The 7,526-nt window shown below is 40.4% G+C and overlaps 1 long non-coding RNA gene across 1 annotated transcript; it reads right to left on the bottom strand.

Moving 5' to 3' along the window:
* Positions 1–4,662: 4,662 nt before the first annotated feature.
* On the bottom strand, positions 4,663–6,501 carry LOC123045026 (uncharacterized). Its single transcript, XR_006420955.1, has 2 exons — positions 5,590–6,501; positions 4,663–5,431 (listed from the first exon to the last, which is right to left on the bottom strand). It is a non-coding gene; the product is annotated as an uncharacterized lncRNA (long non-coding RNA).
* Between the last annotated feature and the right edge of the window lie 1,025 nt (positions 6,502–7,526).

Here is a 7,526-nt window from a genome sequence, read left to right as displayed (position 1 = left end):
TTGATCGTGCTTCGGCGTGGTCAATAACCTCTCGGAGTTGGTTTAGCGATTGCTAAGGCGCGACGTCCTCGCACGTTCGTAGTTGGATCGTCAAAGTCGACTTCCACCAAAGCGAAATCCATCATCTCATCGAAAGACGGGACACCTCCGCCTCTATCAAGTGGTATCAGATTTCCAGGTTGCTCGGTGAGATTTTACAGTTTTTCGTAGTTTAGATCGAGTCTTTTCTTCATACCGATAGTCCACGAAAAAGCCACAAAAAAAATTAGGGTTAGTTCATCATATCCGAACCAGTCTGAGCCATTGCATAATCTTTTTAGGGTTTTGCTTTGTTGGATTTGCGGTTGCATCGTCGTGTCTAGTTGCTGGTCTTAGAGTCTAGTCTTTTAGAGTTTCGAGTTCTGGTCATAAGTTGTCACACCGCCGCCGCACCATCATCATCGCCCCTGCCTTCTACCACCACCGTTTATCCGCCACCGCTTCAAATCCGTATCCATATACCACCACCGCTGCCATCTACCACCATATATCCACCACCAATCCGAGTTCTTGTCATATTAGGTTTGTTTTCGAGATCCATCTAGATTCCGATTCGTGTTTCCTTGCCGGAGTAGGTTTCGGAAAAAAAGCACCCTCCGTTTAGGCCCAAAATTTTTTGAAAACGCATTTTTCGAAAAAATTTCTAGCTATCCTATTTTTAGGTGTTTCTGAGCGTATTGAGACAGGTGCCATTATAGGAAGTTTTTTTGAGCCGTTTCCAGTTTTTGGGTCCGGGCAGTCGGAAAAAAAAATTGGTCAACAAAAATTTCGTGCCCATCCTGTCAGTTTGACCTGGGAAGAGTTTTGAGACAATCGCCATTATAGTGATTTTTCGCAAAAAAAAAAGCAACGCAAAAAAAAAGAGCAAAAAAAACCCAGAGTGTGCTTTTCCCTTGTTTACGTGCAGCGCCGTGATTTTGTTAGTGTTCTAGGCTCGCGTCTCTAGTACAGTCTAGCCTAGGACCAGCACAGTACCGTCGTTGAGCGTTTATTCAACTTTGCATCTCTGAATTGATTATTGCTGATCCTTTTTTTTGCTACCATATTATAAGCCTTCCCAGCTCCACATACATCTACGTCATGCGTTTAACTCTCCCTGGTAATCGCTCTATCCAAGCTTTGAGAGTTTTGACTACAACGGTTGCCGATCACCACCTGCTGCTGGGTAAGAACTGGTAAGAATTTGAGATTTGCTTGACGGGTTTGTGATACACCACCACCACTTCTTAGTAGTCTGTAGGATCATATTCTTGTGTGTTTCTATTTGCTGCTAACCATGGTAGGATCACAAGCCGATGAGACTGATTGGGAGAACCTGATGAACAAACAGCTACATGATAAATTTCAGCAAATGATGAGTGGACAGGTGCAAGATGTGCTAAACAGATTTGACGAGGCCATGGAGAAGGTAGATGGCATTGAGAAGACGTTCGAAACGAAGCTTGATAGCAAGTTTAATGAATTGCTCGCGTGTTTTCCACCACCACCGCCGGCTGCACCTATCGCACCTCTGCAACAACAACAACGCCTGTTTCCAAATCAGTATGGACGAGCGAAGCGTGTTCCTATTGTGGATGGCCAAACTTCTGGTGTTGCTGTTCCTATTGTTGATGCTTCCTTGGCTCCTTCTACTGTTGCTGCTGGTACCCAGGAGGATGATGAGTATGCGGGCGATTATGAGGATGAGGTTGATCAAAATCAGCACTACGTGCAGCCACCTGCACCACCACCAGCAGGTCGACCTCAGGTATATATTCGTAATGATAGGCCTGCACCACCACCTCAGGTACGAGATGATGTCCATATTCCTAAACTGAAATTGAATATTCCACCATTTGAGGGTAGATATGTTCCTGACTTGGGTCATGATAGTGTGTATGAATAGATTCAGACTTGGCAGCGGCGTATGTGGATGAAACTGTGTGTGTTTTATTTTATATAAATTCCTAATATAAACACTATTTCAAGTCCACCATATATATAAACACTATTCTGATCACGGGGTCGGAATAATATTCTTATCACAACATGAACTTTCCGAGTAACGCGCCTGACCTTCCCCGAGTGCTAGGTTGAACTTCAGCTAAAAAGTGTCCAAATTGGGCTTGCGATATACGGTTGGAAAGCTATGGACACGACTATCATGACCCAAGTTGAATTTTTGGCAAAATGTAAGCGGTTTAAGAGCAGTTTTGAAAACCGTTTTTTCCTTCATACAAAAAACGTGAATCGTATTTTCAATCGCATTTCTAAATAGTTTTATTGGAATGAGACAAATAATATGGTGTTGGAAAGATGATGCAAAACCGCTCCTTCTACATGTTAATAGTTTTCTATAATTCCTTATGGTTAAAGAGTAATTTGAAAAACCGCAAAATTTCACAAACCAAACAGCCGAGTTCGTATTTTCGATGTCATTTCTAAACGGCTAATCCGATTGAGCCAAATGATATGGCGTTGGAAATCTTGTGAAAATGCGCTACTTTTTCATGTTGAATGTTTTTTCTAATTTTGAGAGGTGTAAAAGAAATTTAGAAAATAATACAAGTTCTAACGAATTTGTATTTTCGAGCTAATTTTTTGACCGTATGTTCGAGTACAGCAAATGATATAGCGTTGGAAAGCTTGAGGAAATGCGAAAAACTTTTGTATCTATTATTTCTCCCGATTCCTTATGGTTTTAAGTCATTTTTTAGAATGTCCAAAAACATATTTTTGCCGTAATTTCTACAAACTTTATCGGATTGGGGCAATTAATATACTCTTGAAAAGCTACGGAAAATGCGTAACTTTTTGATGTTGATGGTTTTCTCATATTCCTAGCCGTTTTTAAGTAATTTCAAAAACGGACAGATCATTTGTTCTGCCTCTATCGCGGAACAGATTCTTCGAAAATGCACCACATGAAGAACTTGAACTTCTCGGCATGCCTACTTGAACTTCACTCTGTTTTCACGTGCTTTTTTTGCCCGAAGCTCTCCATCCACTCATCAGAACACTCACCGGAATTGAGCAAGTAATATACCAGTGGAAAGCTGTTGTGAACACGCAACTTTCTCGTGTTGAACGTTTTTTCATACCCGCGACGATTTTAATAGTTTTTCATATGAAATTCATCCATTGTAGTAGTTGAACTTCCTGTTGTTTTCAGTTGAACTTCTATGACGTATTTTGTTTGTAATTTTCTCATCCATTCGTCAGTGTTACACAAATGATATTCCTTTTGTACAAATCTCTCTCACAATAATTTTTTAACTTTCTCCGACGAAGGACTTGAACTTACAACAACAAAACTTTCAGACTTTGCTTTTTTATTCTTTTTTTAATACAAAATCACACCGTGTAGTACACGAACTTCTGGCACTTATCAACCTGATCTTCTCTCGGTTACGTGAAAATATTTAAGTTTTTTTTATGAATTTTTAATTTGATTTTCTTAATCTTTTTTTATGAATTTTGAAGCGCTCTATTTTTAGTAGTTGAACTTCGAGTTATTTTATTTTTGAACTTCTTGTTTCCATTCTTTAATAACGAGGAAAATCTGAGTTTTCGATAATCATCAACTTCTCCATGTTTTTAATATGGACTTCCTGGTTTTATTTCTTAATCCTTTTTTATGAAATTTTGAAGCATTATATTTTTAAAAGTTGAACTTCTTGTTTTTTATTTTTGAACTTCTTGTTTCCATTCTTTAATAACGAGGAAAATCTGAGTTTTCTATAATCATCGAACTTCTTCATCTTTTTAATATGGACTTCCTAGTTTTATTTTCTTAATCTTTTTTATGAAATTTTGAAGCACTCTATTTTTATTAGTTGAACTTCTTGTTATTTTATTTTTGAACTTCTTGTTTCCATTCTTTAATAACGAGGAAAATCTGAGTTTTCTATAATTATTGAACTTCTCCGTCTTTTTAATATGGACTTCCTGGTTTATTTTCTTAATCCTTTTATAAAATTTTGAAGCGCTCTATTTTTAAAAGTTGAAATTCTTTTTATTTTATTTTTAAACTTCTTGTTACCATTCTTTAATAACAAGGAAAATCTGAGTTTTGTATAATCATCGAACTTCTCCATCATTTTCAGAAACATGGAAAAACCCATTTTTATGAACCTTTTTTAAATTTGAACTTCATGCTCTTATTTTTTTAGAAACATGAAAGAATGATTTTTATAAACTAGTTTTACTATATGTGAATGTGTGCTTTTTATATTCAAACACCTCACATGATTTCCACGTAAATGGTATTTTTTAGTGTGATTGACATCTTGATATTTTTTTCATGAACTCCCCGGAAATTGAAACATTTATGCTTCACTACACATTTTTATCGTTCTTTAATTGCAATAGTTTTTACTATGTGTGAATGTGTGCTTACATTTGAACTTCCCACATGATTTTCATGTGAACTTTAAAAAGAAATTGATTGGGATTTTTTTGTTCTCATTTTAGCTAACATTAAAGGCAACAAAATTACACAGCTCACACTTTTGTGCTTGTTTGTACATCTTGCATGCATTCGAGAACAAAACTGGGTTGCAAACATATGCCATTTATTTGTCCAAATTTTCTATAGAAAACAACAATCATCTGGCCAATGCACCACCTGTCGCATTCATATAATGAAGATGTTTTTCTATCATTTGAATTGCTCAAATATACGCACAAGAACTTCTGTCAAGAACATGTTGACAGGTACATATACAAACAACACCCACGTGCCCCAAATGCTACACATCCTTAGTAGCTCAATAAGCATCATTTTCTTTCTAAAGTTTTTTTCTTCTATTTCCTGTAACTTGATTCACGTAACTCCGGAGATAAAAAGAAGAAATAATAGCAATGGCAGCTAATCTTCTCCCCTTGCTCACCTCACCATTCAGCAGCAACAAACGACAACACTTTATAATCATAGAAACATGCAGAGATCACATGCAGTGTATACAGAAGAGAAACAAAATATGGGCGAACAATCGGCTATTCTTTGGCACAGCAATGATTGGGGCACTTCAGGAGTGGTGCTAGCTGGAGTAGATGTGAACATCAGTCTGAAGAAGTGGCCGGCCGGTCTGAGTAGAAGGCCCTCCTCTCCTTCTGTACCTACGTACTTAGACCAAGTTACATAGTTCTACGACTATATATACAGAACTGAAGAAATGGAATACGCCCCTGAGTGAACACTGACGGCACTAGACATGAGTACATCGCCTGGCAAAAACCACCTGGGGAGAGGGCCTTATTTGTATGCTTCTAAAAGTATTTCATCTCTGATTAAATGGACCGTCGGCTGTCATGCATTTTGGAGATAAACTTCTAAGAAAACTCAAGTTTTCCATTACTGAAGCTCCTGTTAAACTGAAATCAACGGACCAAAACACCAATTTCTTTGCAGCTGCAGATAAGGTTGACCTTCAGATATCAAATCACTTAAAAACAATACATATTGGCCAGGAGGAAGGAACCAACGCTTGGCTGAAGACGCACATGTGCCAATGGCTAGAGCATGAGGAATAGTAGAAAAGCGAGATGAGGGAGGATGCGAACATGTACCAGTGGCTCGACGGAACGTTTGCTGAAGACACACCAAATGATCTTCAGATTTCTGCACTTCTACTGGCAGAAGCTTTGACACAAAGGAGCACGGACAAAGGAACTCGGACGGACATGGGTGGGGCACTCGGACTGCCGAAGAAGCGGCCGGAGCAGCATCATACGGCGGTGGCTGGGACATCCTAGATCGAAGCTGCATGCACTGGATCAGGGCCGTACGTGCACATCGCTCACTGGAGGTACAGGGGCTTGAAGGCGGAGGATCCGGTGGCACGACGGTGGGATCCTAGCGCCGCCGTAGCGAGGCATGGTGGAGGCGCAATGGCTTGACGGTGATGGTAGCCGGATGGCAATGCTCAGGGGTGCACGGATCCGTGCACGAAGGAGCTCGCCGGAGCAGCAACACCTCCCACGCGTGAACATCCGCGGATCCAGCGGCTAGCGCTCAGATCCGAGGCCACCATTGGTGTATCGATGCAGTACATGGGCAGGGGCGACGTGTGGGGTCTGACAGCGATTTCAGGCGGATGTGGATGATGTAGCGTGCGAGGGTGGGGATGCGGGCGTCACGGCGGCCGCGTCGGCTGTTGGAGGCGATGGCGTGGGAAGAAGCCGTGGGCAGGGAGTAGGCTGGAGATGGGCCACAACGGCGTCCTGACGGCTGTGCTGTCGGTGGTGGCGGATGGCCGCGGCCGGAGAAGCTGTCGGGTGGCCGCGGCGGCCGGGGAAGCTGGCGGATGGCCGCGGTGGCCGAAGAAGCTTGCCGGTGGTAGCTCGGTGGCTCCGTTGGAGCGGGAGATTGGCGCCAGAATTGGGGATCGAGGCGGGTCGACAATGGGCGGTCATGGGTGTGATTTCTTCTTTTTTTTCTGTGGGTTCAAGAGTTCGGGAACGACCGGATCGCTCCTATATACGGCGCCGCATGATCAGAATAACTATTCTATCTCAAAATAGTGTTACTCTCTATATATATATATAGGATAAATTTTTCCTACTACCGGATGTAGTTACACCCATTTTTATTTTGTATGTTTTAGGTAGTATCTACCATACCGCAGTGTATGTATGCGTAGTATGTAGTATGTAAGAATATTTAGGTAGTATGTAGTATATTTTTAGCATACTTCTTTTTACATACAAATATGTACGTATTTTCACAAATATGATAAAAACATGGGCTCACATGCAATTTTTTCACATAACTCGCTTTGGAGTATCTTAGATATAGTATATGAACATACTAAAAATGATAAAATAGTATATATACTACCACATAGTAGTATATGAGAAATGGATGTAACTACACCCGGTAGTAGGATGCATTTTCCATATATATATATATATAGACGGTCTATTCTGCTAATATTAGCAGAATAACTATTCTGCACACCACTTCCGCACTGCACGCTGAACGCAAGTGCACGTCATTCTTCAAAACAAGTGTGCTGCAGTACTGGCACGAGTGAACTTCTCGTCGGAAAAAACTGCAAGCGTTATTCTTTTAGTACTGTTTTCGCTCTAATTTTTTAACCGTTTATCGGAATGAGGCGTGTAATATACCGTTGAAAAGCTATGGATGATGCGCAACTTCGACATGTTGCACACTTTTCGAGATTCCACACATTTTAAGAGCAGTTTTGAAAATGGTGCGGCCCATGACGAGTGGCAGCGAGCATTTTTTTTGTGATTTCTTATAAACCGCTCATCCGAATGAATCAAACGATACGCCGTTGGATAGATATCATCGAGACACATCTTTTTCATATATAAATGTTTCTTTAATTCCTTACAGTTTAAGAGCAGTTTCAAATTTACTAAATTGCGGAATTCTGTTTTTCAAAAAAATTCAAATTTTCGGTACTGTTTTCACTCCAATTTTTGAACTGTTTGTCAAAACGAGGCGTGTGATACGCCGTTGGAAAGATAAGAACGAGGCG

Source organism: Triticum aestivum, chromosome 2B, assembly GCF_018294505.1.
Source record: "Triticum aestivum cultivar Chinese Spring chromosome 2B, IWGSC CS RefSeq v2.1, whole genome shotgun sequence".
Lineage (NCBI taxonomy): Eukaryota > Viridiplantae > Streptophyta > Magnoliopsida > Poales > Poaceae > Triticum > Triticum aestivum.
The sequence above is the reverse complement of the archived record's forward strand: the minus strand, read 5'-3'. Positions and strand labels throughout refer to the sequence as shown.